General features: G+C 40.4%; 1 pseudogene across 1 annotated transcript; it reads left to right on the top strand.

Annotated features, from left to right (window-relative positions):
- The first annotated feature begins 10,717 nt into the window (after window positions 1-10,717).
- Window positions 10,718-13,445, top strand: LOC148100355 (granzyme K-like; annotated as a pseudogene). The gene is made up of 5 exons (XR_015719873.1): window positions 10,718-10,784; window positions 10,948-11,092; window positions 11,690-11,825; window positions 12,926-13,196; window positions 13,293-13,445. The product of XR_015719873.1 is annotated as a granzyme K-like (transcript).
- Window positions 13,446-18,740: the final 5,295 nt, after the last annotated feature.

Below are 18,740 nucleotides of genomic sequence, written 5' to 3'. Positions count from 1 at the left end.
AAGATAGTGGAATTTTTACGTGTTTCATGTTTGTTTGTAATAATAATAAATAAAATAAATAATGATAATTATTATTCGATGTAACAAAAGTTTCTACGAATCATTTTATATACTTTTCCACAGCATTACATTTGAATTTAACAGTTCAATCTTTCAAATAACAGACAAATATTTGTGAAAGTATTTTAACAATCTAAATATGCTCATGTACAGACAGATACATTTAAAAAACAAGAAAATTATGTTTTATTACATTTACAGTGATTTTACGTTAATTTACATTTGAAATGTAAAATCAGTCTATTTATGTGAATTTAATGATATTCTAGAAGAACAGTACAAAACTGTAAAATGCTTTTATATTAGGATTTGTTTTTACAGTGAAGTTAATGAGTGAAGGGAAGCTATGCTAAGGTTAAGTGGCCTATAGTCTACATCTTCCTGTCTGCAAAGACAGAGTAACTTAAACGTACCATATAACTCCCACAAGTGCATACAATTCGACACAACTACACAAGCATTGTTTTAACCTTTTAAACCGAACGTTAACTTTACTCTGTCAACAGTCTGTTGTCTAAATTACTGAGCTAACAGAGTTACATAACTGCAGACGTCAGTAATGCAGCATAATTGAATAACCTCCCGATCTTCTTTTTTCGCTCAGCCAAGCCTCTCTGTTGCTGTGTGGAGCAGCCGGAGTCACTCACTCATGCACTGGGTCTCATAAGGAAACTCAGCTTTTTGATATAAAGTTTTTTTGTTCCCGAATACAAATATTTTTTAAAGTATTTGTTCGAAATAAGTATTCGGAAAAAACACGCTATTTGTGCCTCCACCCCTAGTTCTTATATAGCATCATCTCAATAAAGTCCTTGTCTGTTGTTACTTCCTCTCTTCTTCTTTATTTGGGTCGTTTTCACCAAACAGATGAACCAAACGTTGACACTCTTTAGAAAGAAAACTTTCATCTGAACAGATTAACTAGATCGCCTATTTATACATTTTATAACTAAGTCTGACTTTATTCAGCAATCAATAAACAATTAAAAAAACAGGGAGTATTGCCAAAGTTAGCAACATCTGTCTCAGAGTGAATCAGAGTGAACATCTCTGTTGCTTCCGTATATTATTAAAGGCTCCCTGTAAAATACTGCAGTGGATGAACTGACAGGGGCTAGAAGGGTCAGGTGACCCCGGACCCTCCAATAGCTGTAGGCTCAGACATCATGTGTTTCTTTCAAACAAGCTCTTGCTTTGATTTTCTGTCCATATTATGATAAAATATTTACAGTGTGAAGCGCCCTCAGATGACTGCGGTGATGAATTATTGCTACATTAACAAAACTGACTGAACTGATGGAGAAAAGCTGTGTTGATCATTTCTGTTGGACATTTCCTGCTTAAACTTTCAGACTTTTAACTGAGATGAATTTGTATGTGTGGAAACAGGATTTGCTTTGTTTGTTTTACATCATGGAGAAACCCTGAGGTGTGGCTCAGGCCGCAGTTTCTCAGTTTGCTGGACTGTTGGTTTCACAGCAGTACAGTGTTCACACGATCGCTGATCAATCATACCTGATGTTCAGCTTTGAGAACTTTGTGGACTCTTATCAAGGAATTCAGGAAATCAAGGAAGTCAGTTAATTATATCCAGTTTACTGAAAACCTGAAGCCGTGTAATTAAAGTAATTACAAACAAAGGAGAGACTAAAAATAAAAATAATCCCAGCTGAGCCGGTTAAACAGCTTCATCCTGTCTCTGCTCTGAACCTCCCAAATGAAACAACCGAAATTAAAAGTCTGTTTGAAACTTTTACTTTAATGCAGGAATGTTCAAACATTTACGTTCCTATGAAACTGAATCATGTCATCAGCTGATCAGACTTCAGTGTTTGTACTCTTAACATTTGTTAATGTGACATAAAATACACATTAAAGTTTTTGTGTATCTAAGAGTGCATGGTTTGAATTACAGAATATTCATTTGGGGAACACATTTAAATTATTATCTCACCATTTTCTAATTCATCAAATATTCACGAGTGACATAATATCAAGTGGACTTTCTATTAAAAGTTCATGTTTAAACAAAGTACAGATTATTATCTGATGATAGTTTATGACCACATGTGTTAATCTTAATTTTCATTTCCTGTGAAATACCCGTCCATGAGATCACTGCTTCATCACACTGTGTGTACGGACTGTGAGACGCACACCTCAGCTTTAAACATGAGACAAACAGCTTTGCTTTGACACTGTGTTGTTGTTTTATTCTGCAGTTACTATTAATATAAAAAAATGCACTAAAAATACATGAGCCACTAATGACGAAAGCACAGAGACATTAGCTGAAATTACTTCATAAATCTATGAAAAGAAATAATAACAGTTAAAATGACATCAGCAGTAGGAGACAGAAAGATTCAGATTTCTTTCAGCTGACTGGAAATAAAACAGCTTCAGTCTTTCCTCTTCTGTTTCAGTGGGATTATCAGTGAATGGTTGTTATGTATTATTAATAATCACGTTCAGTGCAGTTAAAATAAGATCAAACACATAATGATTGTGTGATGATATTAAGAATGAGTCCAGAAAGACAAACATGAAACAGGTCAGACAGTCCTGAGATCACAGCAGCAGCTGTTCACACTGACATGAACATCTCTCTCTTACCTTTCACCTTTCTCTCGTCTGTTTCTCAGCAGCTCTGATGTGTTTCTCAGTTCACACGAAATATTTTCCTTCTGAGTGGAGTGAAAATGATCGTGTGAACTGAGCCTTTTATCCTGAGGTGTGAGGATGTTCGGGATGAGGGACGGGTTACATTGTCCTTACTCGAAATTACATAACTTCAGGAAACTGGAGTGTTATTTACACACCTTTCCAAGAATCGAGCCTGGGCGCATGCACGCACACACACACACACAGCTTGTGTTTTAATTTAAGCTTGGTATCCTGCCAGCTGACTTCAGATCACTGATATTTACTGTAATTGCTGTTCTGCAGCTGTACCAATGCTGCTTTAGAATAGAATAGAATAGAATAGAATAGAATAGAATAGAATAGAATAGAATAGCCTTTATTGTCATTGTACAAAGTACAACGAAATTGGAGTGCCACTCCCTTGGTGCAAAATGCAAAATAAATATAAATGTAAAATATATAAAGTACAATAAAACAACTGTAGTACTCAGACAATAAATAAGTACAATATATACAGGAAGTGACAGTGAAATAAATACTGAGGAATGATGATGATGATGAAGGTCTGCACGTCTGATTTCTGGTTTAGTTCCTTCTTCTCCTTCTTAGTTTGACTGTTTCCTCCTCTTCCTCCCATGTCCTCGTGTCTGCATGAGATAGTCTTTGCCTCTCTCTCAAACTCTTCTTCACTTCATGGTTTAATGTTACTTCCTCTTGTTGTTTCTATGATTTTACGTCTGCCTCTTCCCGCCCTCACCATCGTCCTGACTGAGGTCACCTGTCGTCTGTGTCTTTGTTCTGAAACCTCTCACACTTTTCTCTTCCTGGCTGCTTTCGGGTAATTATTGCTGTTTTTATTTCGTTAATTAATTCATTGGAATAAATGGCGTGTTTAAGGACGACTGAGTTTCTGTGCCCTGAATGCTGACCCACTTGCTCCCCTTCTTCTTGCATGTGAACGGACTTCTGGTGGAGGTTTGGATCCTACAGTTTTAGCAGTTACACACACAGATATTCAAATAAATAAATATATTCTTAGTACAAGTACACGACAAAATATGACAGTGTAAATTCCTAAGCTCTCTCACCGAGTTGAAAACCAAAGAATAAAAATGAGTCTTAAAGCACACTCTGAAAATCTGGAGGGTTTGAGCGTAACATGTGGAGGTAACTCATTCCAGAGTTTGGAGGCTTTGGCTGAGGAAGCTCAATCCCTCTGTTTCCAAATCTATCCTTCAAAATACAGGAGATAAGATAAAATAAGAAACCACAGTGGGCTGGGAGGTCAGTTCCTTGATCATTAATATTCAAATTCTTATGACCATTGATCAACAACCACATACAGCAAGTTGAGGGTACGACACGACAGAGAGCACAGCAAAACTCAGGGCTCATATTCACAGGGGAGTAATCAGGGAATGGGAAACAGGAGGGAGACACAGCTGGAAGAAGTTAGACTAACGAGACAGGAGAAGTAAAACTGAACACACTGGTCGTGTCCAAATTCATGGGCTGCATCCTCCTGAGGACCTTCGCGGTCTACGTGGGCCGGGTCCTCAGAAGGTCGGGTAGGCTGGAAGTAAACGGCTGTGAAATTGGACGGTCTAGCCTTCTGATTAGCGTCACCGCTGTCTCGGTGGAGTTTAATAAACTCGGCCGTCTGTTCCTTGCTGTCTAAAATATAACAGGACACTGGAGGAAACTCTCGACCGTCTCATACTTCTGTTTAATCAGTTTTCTGTTTGACGTTTATTCAGCTGTGTGAAAACCAAGGAGGAACCCACCCGGGGGATTAATAAAGTTTTATTTTATCTAATCTAATAACTTTAATCTCAGCCAAACCGATTTACTCACGAACAAACAAATAAAACACTGAAAAAAGCCCAACAATAACATTTTTAGGTTGTCTAAGTGACTTATATATCACGTTTAACCTGAGTAGTGAAACTCCGCGGTGATCTGAACATGATGTGCCGGGAGTTGTGTTGTTCTCGGCCGCATCAGTGACCCTCGAGCTCCCGGCGAGCTATCGAGCTGGTGGGTAACAGACGTCTCCGAAAACGTCAAAGCACTTTTGCAAATATGCGATATCTTGATAAACTGAGCAGATATTTGATGTTTACACAGCTACTTTCTCGCCTGAAAATATGTTAAAAGTTTATTTTGTGATCCAGAAAGATTAATAAGAGTAATTTTAAAACTTAGTAGCGGCCGCCATTGTTGGAAACTGGAGTTTGGCTGGGCCGCGCTATGAATTCTGGGATATGGTAGGCCACGAAGGACACACCCGACCCATCCTTCAAATCTGGGGAAAAGGAGGACGCATTTGTTGGCTGCATTCGGAGGAGTCTACGAATTTGGACAGCCTTCGTCGCTGTGACGTAATCGGTCTACAAATGCAGCCTCAGGAGGAAGCAGCCATGAATTTGGACACAACCACTGACATCAGACTGTGACTATCAAAATAAAACAGGAAACAAGAAAACATCACACAAGGATGCAGACTCGACACAGAGAGGCAGACAGAACATAACACATGAAACTCACACTATGCAAACATGAGACACAAAACCCTAAACCAGAATCACTGAAAACACATTATTGATAATAATAATAACAATAATAATCAACAAAGCACCAGGGAAACAAAACGATCCAACATTCAAAAATAAAACAAAACACAAGAACTAAAAATACTGCGTCGAAAGGAATCAGAACCGTGACAGGCTCTGCCTCCCATTCTACTTTTAAATACTCTAGGAACAACAAGTTAGCCTGCAGAGCGAGAGCGAAGTGCTCTAATAGGGTGATATGGTACTACAAGGTCATTAAGACATATGGTTTAAATCTGCTCTCTCTTTCTAGTCCCTGTCAGGACTCTTACTGCAGCATTACTGCAGCATTTTGGATGAACTTCATTGAGTTTTTAAAACATCCTGATAAAAATGATTTATGTTGGTCGATATCAAAGAGCAAACCAAGATAATGAAACTGAGTCATGATGGGCTAAAAACTGTCAGCAAAGATGTGGCAACCTGACAGGGAAAATCGTTTGGAAACCTTTTGGGGAAAATACTGTTTCAAAACCTTTCTTTGTACCAATGTTAGGACATTGTGTGTTTCATCAACATTTACTTACACAAAATGTTCTTTTGATTTTTCAACCTGTCTTCTTTTTCATTTCTAGATTATAACTTAGTAGTGTTTCACATGTGTGGATGTGTGTGCACGTTTGTGTGGATTTGTTGTGGAGTCTGACAGCAGTTAGAAGGAAAGACCCGCCGAATCTCTCCGTCCCACATCGTGGCCACTGAAGGAGCTGCTGAGCGCTGTCAGAGTCTCCTGCATGGGCTGGGAGATGATAGCCTGTAAGTCTGTATCCAGACTGTACCCGCCCATCACTGGGTGCAGACATGTAGTGCAGCATTACATAGCATGTATGTGCATGTGTGTGTTAGATATTAAAGCTCAGTTTCAGCCATCGGCTGTGAAGGTTTTGGGTGGATGAGTCCATTTTGCTCAGACTGCATTTCTTCAGCTCAGCAGATACAGCTGTGCACCTCAGTGTTTACTTGCTTTCTATGATTCTGACATAACAGGTTTACACTTTTCTTCTCAAGTGCAAAACGTAAATTATTTTCATTTCAGTTTTGTATTATGAATATTTTAAATATGCAGAATTCGACTGAAGACGTTTTACAGAGTTGATACGGAAAAGCTTTTGTGGGATTTCATCTTCCATGTGTAAATATGGAAACTGCATGTGATTGTTAATTAAATGACTGCCAGTGCACACTTGAATTACAAATTAAATGATTCGCTTTTGAAAAACACTGAAAGAAAATGAAAGTGTTCAAAAAATGAAAGTGTTGTGCTGATCAAGGGTCATTCTGGCTCAAATCACCAACTTTAAACCATAAACATTTTTGGTTCAAAGTTTGGAAACAACTTTATCTTCATATATCAATAATCAAAATCGGTCGTTAGAGCCAGCGTTTTGTGTTTCATTTTGGTGTCATCTTTTGTTTTGTGTTCACTCTTATTTTGTATCAGTTGTTAGGGTTTGGTTGTTGTGTTTTATTATTCCTACCTGTGTCTCTCCTGTTCGTGTCCCTGAGTTTGTGTTGTTAAACCGTCTGTGAGTTTCCTGTTTTACTTTGAAGGTTTGTGTCTCGTTGTGTGTAATTGGGTTCAGCCTCTGGTGTGTCATTCCCTCGTTACCTTGTGCGTATTTATAGTGTGTGCCTGACTGTCGGAGGCAATGTTTGAACTTGAATGTCTCAAAAACTATTAACAATAAAAACCTGAAACTTTCACTGTCCTGTCAGCCACCACGAGATTAGATTCTGAAGCTACCACAGTCTTGGCTTTGCCTAGAAATGCTGTGCATGAAATGTATGCTTTGTTTCTGGGATGCCCACTTCCCAGTCCTACATGTCCTGTTATCTAGAACCTGGCCTTCAGTTTGGAGGTGGCACATTCAGTAGCGGTCCTAGACTGTTTGCCACCCTGGGTGAACACTCCCTCTGGCGCCCCCCCCCCCCCCCCCCCCCCCCCCCAAACACCACCACAAACACACACACACACACACCCCATATTAAGGATTGTACATTAACAAAAAACTGTTGTCGGAACCATACTGGATTTCACCAGAGAAACAGACACACACACATATGAAGAGAGAGAGTATGCATAGTATACTCTCAACACTCACCACTGTTGTGTCATAAAAATCTAATGATCAATTTTGACCTTTAAAGAGTTTAGATCGATCAGTTGTTTACATCACTCAACACAAGCAGAACTGCAGCAGAAGACACATCGTCCACATTCAGAAGCACATCTCTGTATAGTGACTGGTCTTATGATTTAAACAGGCAAATGTTCAGCATTCAAACTACAGGTGAACAATAGTCAAACCAGATGTTTCCGTTATGTCAGATCAGCTAGTCAAGTACACACCTACACAGCATGTTAACACACCGTGAAAAAAGCCACACAAAAAGTGAATGATTGCTGGTAACGGTTTCTATACATTAGTATGTACGAAGGGTACGTTGTGACTTACCTTCAAAATGACAGCGGTCCCTCGCTATAACGCGGTTCACCTTTCACCTCGCTGTTTCGCAGATTTTTTAGTGCAAGTTTGCATGCTTATTTACGTCCTGCGTCCTGATCGCTGCAGACGATCTCCTCCGTGACGTCTCTCCTGTACAGAATCGCTGCATCGACGCTAGCAGTGTGACTCTGAAGTGCAGTGCTGTATGTCCACGATGTCCACGAAACGTTTTGCACCGTCAAAAAATAAAATTGGCTACTTGATTTCACCTATCGCTGGTTATTTTTAGAACATAACACCCGCGATAAACGAGGGACAGCTGAGAAATATAACATTTGAATCCATTTTCTCTTTTTCTCTGAGGCGCGGGGATAAATATCGACAAGTCGATGAACATCATTTACAGATATATTGGGTAAATGCCCGAGACATCTATAGAAATGTAAATCGCCGCTTCATTCATTCATTTGCTTAACTTGTTTTGGACCGTAACCAAGGCGCGAATAGGACACCGGAAACAAAGCTCCCCATAGGAGTTTCCGCACCGGAAGTAGCATATGCTAACGTGCACATAGTCAATATTGTTTATTTTGACTTCAACAGCGAGCATGCGCACCGAGGGCTCTCGCGCTCACTTTTCGCGTATAGAATTTCGAAAAAACATCGGTGCAAATTATAAGTCTGTATCATGATGTCTGGTGTTTTCGTGTTTGTTTTTATTTAGTTTTATTTTGGTTGGTTATTAGACGCTGCTACAGCCACCAGAGACTCCCCGTAGCCCCGCCCTCTCCTCCCTGTGCAGCAAGTAGTGATGGGATTTCCGGCTCTTTTTAGAGATCCGGCTCTTTCGGCTCGACTCACTAAAAAGAGCCGGCTCTTTCGGCTCCGAACCGGCTCTTCAGGTTGTTTTGTTGCTTTAATTATTTAATCATTAACAATAATATAAAATTATGCAGAAAAGGAATTACTAATGTAAAAAAAGTGGTTTTATTTATATGTTTATATATGGCCCCTAGAGACAAAGCACATACAAACTCCAAAACACATTTCTAGTGTTAACTGAACTTCCAAAACAGAGCTACCCAGATCACTTAAATTACACAATTGAAAACATGTGCGTATTGTTTGTGTATTTATAGACAAGCACTCATATTTATTCAAATAATTAAAAAAAAATTCATTTACCTTTTATTACCACACACCAAATCCGGTTGTTGATACTTCCTGGCTTGTGTAGCCACCAGGTAACAAACGCTCAACACTGCGCCCTAGCATCCTGGAGCACTTCTGTTGTCTTTTGTACGTGATTCTGAGTTTGTACGTGCTTCTTAGTTTTTACGTGTTTTGGAGTTTGTACGTGCTTCTGAGTTTTTACGTGTTTTGGAGTTTGTACATGCTTCGGGGTTTGTAAGTGCGTCTGAGTTTTTACGCGTTTTGGAGTTTTTACGTGTTTTGGAGTTTTTACGCGTTTTGGAGTTTGTACTCCTTTGTCTCTAAGGGCCACCATAAATATACTTTATTTATTCACTCCACATAAAATGTAATAAATAAATCATATAATACAAAGAACAACTATTTACATTTTAAACTTTTAACTATTTAAATTTTCAGCTTTTTCCTTTTAAACAAATTTAACGTGAAACAACACAAAACACTGCAAACCACAACACAATTAAATATATATTAAAATATTAAAACAAAAAGAAGATGCACATTCTCTGTCATATGGGCCTGTATGATTTCTGAATCCTTTATCATCTGCAACTAAAAATAGTGGATGATTACTATACCTTTCTCATGTGACGTTGTTGTCCCTCGCTCTCTTTCTCTCTGGCTCTGTTCCTGTGCTACTGCAAGTGTAACTAACGCCCCTCCCCCCTCTGCCCAGCACAAAGTACAGGCCGCGCGTGCGGAGTTTAGCGGAAAAAAGAGCGAGAGAGAGGGTGAGAGAAAGGGAAAAAAAACTCACGGCTCCCAATAAGGAGCCGGCTCGCGTCGTTCACTTCAAAGAATCGGCTCTAAGAGCCATTTCGTTCGCGAACGACCCATCACTAGCAGCAAGCAGCAGGCGCACCTCGCAAACGGAGGCGCCCTTACTCCCAGCAAATGGGCGATAGAAAACCGATCGGTGCCTGTGACATTCCAATATGCGCTGGCTGACGTCGGTATGAGTACGAGCTATTTTTCTTTTCTTTTTTGCCGATGCCCGTGATGCCGCCCCGGGCAACCGCCCGTGTCGCCCGTATCAAAAACCGCTACTGGCCCATTAGTGAAACATTGCATGCTTAAAGCGGACACAAACTGGAGCAGGATGCATACCACAGGCTCAAAACCAGAGTCGGTAGCAGAATAAGCTGTCTGCCATTGGCAGAGAAGATTTGACAGGTTTTTCATTGGCACAACCCAACAATATTCTGCTGCTCAACCCACAAATGAACTTTCCTTACAAATGTGGCGCCATTTAAGCGGAAACAGGCTTTCCAATGTTTTAATAGTTATTGCCCTGAACCATTGCTATAACAAAACATTTATATATTCAGGTTATCTGTGTCAAATATTAATATTTGTTTGATGATTTGTACGTTTCAGTACATCGCTGCAGCTGCTGCTCACATTAACAACATGTTTCTTTCTTTTAGCTGTTTCTGAGCTTAAGAAACCAGTGAAGCAAACAAGACAGCAACTGTCTCAAGTTAGGCAAAGAAAATAAAACGGCAAGTCGGAACAAATTGGGAAAGACTGTCAACGATATCGTTTTGCAAACTTTGGTGAAACCGTATCAGAAACTGTCGTTTGTAAATGTTAGGACATTTTGTCTTTTGTCATTATTTACTTCCACAAATGCTCTTTTATTTTTTCAAGCTTTTTGTGGAACACCTAGATCCACAGCTGCCCTGTCAGTGCGCCCCAGGGTTTCAGTGCGTTCAGCATCTGATCAAAGAGAGGGAAGAAGAAATGTCCTGCCTGAAGAATTTCAGTCTTCTCATCTCATGTGTGCTCCTCTTCATCATCCAGCCAGGTGAGAGATGTTTTCCACTGTAATTTTTAATTTTTAATCTTCATGTAAATAAGCGTAATGCAAAGTCACACTGCTGATCTCCTTCAGGTGTTTGTTTCACTCATCTGTTCTTCCCTTGATCATCAGCTGATTTATGTGTCTGGATATTTTGTTTCTGTTTCAGGTCGTGGGTCTGAGATTATTAATGGGAAAGAAGTCAAGCCGCACTCACTGCCTTACATGGCCTATCTTAGAACTGTGACTAATTCTTGGTGTGGAGGGACATTAATCCATCCACAGTGGGTGCTGACAGCTGCCCACTGCACTGGGTAAGAATCTGAGGTCTTATTTTCCTCAATTTGAAAAATAATGTAGTATTTATTTTCAACAGACTATTATTCCTTCAGTAACTACCCAGAGGTCACGAGCTCTGAGTAGTTAGTGAAATAATTAGATCAGGGCCAGAGCAGCAGAAACGTGCTTTCTGTAAACACTGCTATAATTATACATGCAAAGCTAATTACATTGAATGAAGAGGATGAATATAGAATATTTAAAGCTGATTTTTCACTCTCTTGTAAGCACAATATCTGTACAGAGGTGTTCAAGAAATTTCATTTAAGATGGAATAACAAGCAAAATATAAGTGTTGCACTCATTTAAAATAACACAGAAGTCACAGCTACATACACATCAAACATTTGATACATTTCTTCATCTAAAACATTTTATGTACATTTTAATTTCTTTATTCAGCTTGAAGAAAAAATAACACAGATTCACCTAAAGCTCAGTAACAGCTATAACCCAGCCATATGTAGTAATACACAATAATAAAGAACTATGATGACTGTTTTAGAAGCCGCTGACCTGTTAACCTTTTAAATATGTAAACCTTCATCACCAGATTGTTTTTTCTGTTACAGGAGTTATTGGGTGATCCTGGGAGCCCACTCCAGAACGAAAAACGAAACTTCCAAGCATCAAAGAGTCGTCGAGAAAAGTTTTCCTCATCCTGACTACTGTTGTGCAAAGCACGACAATGACCTCATGTTGCTGAAGGTAAGGTGATATATCAGGGTCTGATACAAATGATGTAAATCGTAACTGGACTGCTTCTTATTTAGCACCTTTCTACTCTACCTGAGCACTCAGAGCGTTACACAACATGGTTATTCACCCAAACACATCTTTCTGTGCTTACGTGCTTTCTAACACTCACACACTCACACTCTAACGTCAGAGAGCATCGTGGGGTTCAGTATCTTGACATGCAGACTGGAGAGACCAGGGATCAAACACCAAACCATTCGATTAGTAGATAACCTGCTGTACCTCCTACAGCCAACTCAGGTTTTGCTTACTTATGTCACGGTCCTGGGTCAGTGACCCAGTGTTTTGAGTTTCTTGTGCCTCTGAGTTTTTTGTATTATGTTCTTAGTTCACTTTGTTGTCCCAGCTTATTCTTTAGTGTAGTGTCTTTGTTTGGTTTTCTTGTATTCTGTTTAGTTCTCTGAGTATTTAGTAGCTCCCCTCTGTGTCTCTTTGTTGTTGGTATTGTCTGTGTTTCTTAGTTGCTCTGTCTCCCCTAGTCTAGTTTGCATCTTCCTGTTTTACTTTGAAGGTCTGTGTCTCATGTGAGTGTATCCTACTTTGCTTCCTTGTCTCGTCAGTTCTGATTTCCCCCAGCTGTGCTCTCCTTCTGTGTCTCATTCCCCTCGTTACTTCCCAGTGTATTTAAACCCCGTGTTTCTCTGAGTCAGTGTCGCGTCGTCCCTCTTGCTGTGTGGATGTCCCTGTGTCTCCCTTGTGAGTTTAGTTTGAGTTTCCAGTTTAGTTTACTTTGTACGCCTTTCTCCCGCCAGCAAATAAAGCTGAGTTCTTTGTGTTTAAACCTCGTGCCTGAGTGTCTGCATTTTGGGTCCAACTCCTGCCTGCCGCACAGCGATACATGACAACTTAACTAAAACATTTTCATTCTTTAAAATATAAAATGTATTTCCATGTCTTTATAGACACGTTTCAACTCATCACTGCACATATTGCATTTTTTCCAAGAAAAATATTAGAAATAAATGAGTGGTGCTACAACTCTTTATAAATATCTGTTTATTTAATGTAGTTAATGTAGAGAGATTCATTCATTTTTAACTTTTTTTCAGCTTAAAAAACCGGTGAGGAAAACCAGGGAAGTGCAGTGGCTCGAGGTTGGCAACACTGTGAGAGACCCGGCAGCTGGCAGCAGGTGTCTGGTGGCTGGATGGGGAGTAAACTGAAAACAACCAAACATCAGACGTCCTCATGTCTGTCAATGTGACTGTGGTGGACAGACAGACGTGCAACTCTCGTGATTATTACAACCACAGACCTGAGATCACCAAACACATGATATGTGCTGGTTCAGATGGTACAAACGTCGCTGATACCTGTCAGGTACGTATGAAGAATCCATGTATGTTTCCTTGTTTGAGGTAAATGTTCATTCAGCTCAACACCTGAAACACTGTCATGTGTTTGTTGTTGCTGCAGGGGGATTCAGGAGGCCCGCTGCTGTGCGATGGAGCGCTGGTTGGAGTCACTTCTTTTGGACGGGGTTGTGGTATCGTTACAAAACCTGGAATCTACTCGTTTATCTCAGAGAAACAACTGTACTGGATCAAAACTACGATGAAGTTATTCTAAATGTGTGAAACCACCAGCATCAGTGTTGTCTCTGTAGACCATTATTCAGTTTATCATTTCATTGTTCCTCTTACAGCTTATGATAGTTTAGTTTCTGCCAGCGCGCTATACTTTTTTTTATAGATTCTGCACTTGGTTAGTCCACCACATGATCTTATGGCAGAGAAGTTGGGATGACCTCTTAACCCAACACGTTCTCACTCCCAAAGCGTAACATTTTACGCTAGGTGACAAATCGTCAACATATTACGTTTTCGGCTACCCACCACGTTCCTAAATGACGACCTCGGAAAAATGAGGACATATGAGAACCATATGGACTCAATCTACACATGTTCGCTCTTTTTCTTCAAGTCGCTTAGAAACACGCTATTTAACATCATTAAAGTCCTGGTTAACCTCAGGAAAAAGGTTATGGTTAGGGCTAGGGATAAGGTTAGGTTCAGGGCTGAAACGTCTATTACCGCGGGAACGTCATTGCACTGGATTTCGCCCATAACCCGCCGCGTTACGGGCTCCAACACCACATTTTAGACCTACTGTAAAAAAAAATTGGAAACACTGTTAGAAATGTTAACATCTTTCACCACACAAACAGACAGAAACATGGTTATATTTAATCTTAATTTTTCCAAATAATTTTAAGAACTCCCAGACATGAGTGCTCCTGGTTGTTGCAGATGAGTGCGGCTGCTGTAAAACCAGGGAGAAGCAATTTTTATGTACACACAAAAGCCATGATTGTAATATGAAACAGAAAGATTATTCAGACTGTCAAACAGACAGATTCAACAGCTCACATACAACCAACTGAAACTGAAAATGAGGCTTGTGGTTTGTTGAAAAAGACACAAAAAAATCTTCTTTTCTTCATTTCGCATTACTGTTACTGTAAAACCAAAAAAACAAACATCTTTTTCTACTCTCTAATAAAGCTGGAGGCATGAATAAAAAATACACATTTGCTCTCTTTTTCTTTGATTGTACTGCAGTTTCAAACGGTACCTTTCAAAGTATCATCGTTAATATCATGAGTTTACAGTTACAGTCTAATTTGAGGCCTAAGAAACATTTTCAGTGCTTTTTTCAACTCTTTTGATCAGCTGTAGATTTTCTTGTACAAAGTTTTTCTTCAGAAGAAATTAACACAGAGAATATTCACTCATGAGAAACAAAGGAACATGAGAACAACTGACAGCTTCACATGTTGAGGATCTCCTCCTCCTTAGGATTCAGTGACATGATCTTCACACATTCACCTCCATCAACACTGTGTCTTTTGTCATTGATTACTTCCACAAATCCTGATTCATTTCTTTCTTTTTGTTAAATTGGCTGAAAGTATCAGTCATATACACGTCTGCACCCAGTGTCCTCCACGTGGTTATTTATGATCATTTGACCACAGGCTTTGAAACAATATCAGCACTCGATCAACAGTTCTCGTGTCTGTTGCCGCGATCACACAGTTTATAAATATCGTTACTCAGAAAAGAAAGAGTACTTTTTATTTGAAGTAAATACTTCAGTCAATCACCTCATATATGTTATGATTCTTGGTACTTAATCAAGACTGAACCAATCATGTGAGAGAGTTTGGGAACAAACAGAAACACGTATATATGATCAAACGAATCCTTTCATTAAAGGACCGAGGAAGAAGAAAATACCCGTCCTGCACAGAGTGCAGCACTCGAGTCTTGTGTTAGTCATAAATGTATGTGTTCATTTATTCCACTGCTTGAAAGCCAGTTTAGCTCCTTAGGTAGATGTTTTTTATATAATTATTGTTATCATTAATTATCATTGTTACCAGTATTGCTGTGAATTTGGTGGAACTTACACAGTGCCCCCGAAAATATAGCAGAGACTGCCACCTAATGGTGGAGTATAAAAACTGCATGTCAGTTACATGTAGTTGTCTTTTGCAGGAAATCTATGTGCATCCAGCTTTATGTACCCTCTGCAGTGATATGAACTTCAGTGTTGACTATGCATAAAAGCCAGATCCATGCATCTCCTGTATTGTTTAAATGAATCAAGTTTGGAGGGGTATCTTTCTTCTTTCCCCATGGGACTAGCACGGAGGATTGCGGCATCATTAACATCTTTACTTTCATGACCCTCACTGTGGCACAGGCACTCAGTTTTCGGGCTTCACCACTAGGTGGGGCTCTTTTCTCTAACGTTGGGGTAACGTGTCGCTTGAACCCAGTTCACAGTAATACTGGTAAAACCAGAAAATTAATAATTAAAACGACAACAATGAAGATGTGAAAGGGAGGCCTGATTTACACCAACCTAAAGGGCAGTACAATAGTCAAGTTGTGATTAAAAACATTAATTAAAAAAGTAAAATATAAGAAGGGTTTAACCTTTAAAAAAGCCTCATTTGATACAAACCTCAAACCTTTAAAACAAAAATAATCCCTTTGTCCAGTGTTACGTCATGATAATTATTTTTTGATTTTTACACTGGGCTTAACAGAAGGATGTGATTGGCCACAGGTCCAATTTTGTTGCATTGTGGGAACAACTGAGTCTGAGTATCAGGACCTCAGCCTCCCTCTCATAAAACAAATAAGGTGCTCCAGGCTTTAATGTCATTTAAACATTCTGATAAAACTTGTGGTGAGCTGATATTTGGAAGACGTGGACTAAGATGCCTCATCCTGTCAGAGGATCCTACAGAAGGTAAAAATAAAGAGAAAATAAATTGACTTTAAATGTTTACACCAGGCTCACATACTCCTAACACTCTGTGCCTCCATGCATCACATCTGAAGTGTTACTTCACTTGCTGACTTGTGTAACTTCACCACATGGTTTCAGGCCACAGCAGTATGCAGAGTCCTGTGAGAAAATATTTTGCAGCCAACCTGTTCAAGCCATGCTTAGAGTGAATCCTGTTAAATGCTAATTTCATTCATATGCTAAATTGAGAATTTGAAGTCATCAATGAATGTGGGCAAAACTATCTTGGCTTTATAATTTTGTCGGCTTTTTAAAAGTCTTACCCGTTTATCTGTTTTTTTCCTCTCTCCCTTTGCTGACTTCATCGAGCTTCCATCCTTCTAACACTCTCGGTCTTTGTGCTGTCACTAAATGCTTCAATGTAGCAGTGAAACAGAATTTACAACCCAGTAAAGGCTTCTTATAGTAATAACATTATATCAATATTCTTTTTTTTTGTTATTATTTATTTTATTTTATTTTCAGTTGTTACAGACGGGACAGACATGACTGAGGGAAAGGAAAGGGAGAAAGAAAGATGAAAGAAAAGAAAAACAGAAGGGAAGAGGGACAGTGAGAAAGGAAACACAAAAAGAGAAATAAGAGAAAAAAATCTCCTGGATCACCTGTTGAGAGAAAAAGAAGAGAAAACAAACAAAAAAACCAAAGCAACATACTAAACACAACACCATGGCATTAATCTAGCTAAGTGTAAATAGCAGTAAATACTAAATAATGAATGTTGTTGTGCAGCACGCAGGACAGACAGCGCACAATGTGATTGGAAGTAGCAGCCAATAAAGGTGTGATTTAAGTCTATGAACAGTGAACACCCGTGTGCACACCTGTGTGGATCAGCGCGCTTGTATTCAAAAGGTTTCCCATGCCATAGCCCCGCCCCCCAGGGCATGAAGCAGGCATGGAGGAGATCCAGGCCCCAGACATCCAGAGGCCCCAGAGTGCGAGGGGGACCACCGGAGGGGCATCCATGCCACCCTCCTGGGAAGAGCTGAGAGCCCCAGATGAGAGATGAGGGGTCACCCAGTAGCGACGGAGCAGAAGCCAGAGGGGGCTGCAGTGGCGTGCCCGCCGGCAGCCAGCTGTGCCAGAGTGAACCGAGCTGCAGGCCCAGAGGCCCGAGGGCCCCCTTTGCCCGGAAGAGGCCTGACCGAGCAACAGGCACCAGCCCCCGCCAAGTAGTCACCGGGAGTGAGCTGGTACATACCTGAGCGCCCAGCCCCAGACACCAAGAACCAACAACACACCGTCTGAGGGCATCAGTCACCGGCAGGGAGTGTGGTGAGGGGAGATAGGCCTTGGAGGGCCTGGGAGTTCCCAGAGAGGTGGAGTGTAAGACCCGACCTGACATATAGACACAGACACAAACATGCATTCCCACCCTCATGCACACATTATATCAATATTCTAACTGAATATGTACAAATTTGATCCTGTGTGAATTAAAGAAAATCCCAAATAAATTCAACACTTTGCACCCTAACCCCCTTAGCCTTACATAGTTTTTAAATAATCACTGGACATATTTCCCACATAATTAATATGTAATATGTCTTACTCTTCTTAGCCCAAGAAACCACTGAAGCAAACCAAGATAATGAAACTGCCTGAAGTTGGGCAAAAATACCATGCAGCTGGCGACATATCTGTATGTCTGTAAACCGTATTGTTTTGCAACCTTTTAGTGAAACGAACGTGTCAACAACAATTCTTTGTCAATATTAGGACTTGCAAAGAAAAGCGTCTGGACTTCTTTAAGTTGCTTGAAGACGTTTCACCTTCATCCGAGAAGCTTCTTCAGTTCTAAGGTCAAATGGTGGAGAGTCCCAGATTTAAACCTAGTGGGAGTTTTCCCCCCACAGAGGGACAAAAGGACCCCCTGATGATCCTCTAATCGTCTGAGCCAAGGTGTGAAACTGGGTGTGGGTCCCAATCAGTGAAACCTGGCCCCACCTTATCATGCGAATTCCTGAGGTCAGATGGCCCAGGATGTGAGTGGGCGTTAAGGCGTCTGGGGAGGGAACTCAAAACTGGATTATAGATGGCAGAAAGTTGGCGTCGTAAACCACCGCCTCTGTTCAAAGATGGCTCTGGAACACAAACTTGGAGTAATTAGGACCCTACACCACCGGGCAGAACATGTTCCATCTAAGCCTGAAGGGAAAAAGAAGGAACACACACATGTAAAGGAAGCAATCAAAACATGCGGTTATCCTAAATGGGCGTTTTTAAAGTCAGCAAAGAGGCACAGAAAAGAAGATCAGACACCAGCGAGGGAGGATAAGAAGGACAGACGCAACAACATTGTCGTCCCCTATGTAGCCGGTGTATCAGAGAAACTCAGGAGAGTTTTCTCCAAGCATGACATCCCGGTGCATTTCAGACCCAGCAACACACTCAGACAAAAACTGGTTCACCCGAAAGACAAAACTCCAAAACACAGACTCAACAATGTGGTGTATGCTGTACAGTGCAGCGAGGAATGCCCAGACCTCTACATTGGAGAGACCAAACAGCCACTTCACAAGCGCATGGCACAACACA

The sequence above is a fragment of the Neolamprologus brichardi genome, chromosome 12 (assembly GCF_056152115.1).
Source record: "Neolamprologus brichardi isolate AB-2024 chromosome 12, ASM5615211v1, whole genome shotgun sequence".
Lineage (NCBI taxonomy): Eukaryota > Metazoa > Chordata > Actinopteri > Cichliformes > Cichlidae > Neolamprologus > Neolamprologus brichardi.
Note: the sequence above shows the minus strand (reverse complement) of the source record. Positions and strands in the feature narration are given on the sequence as shown.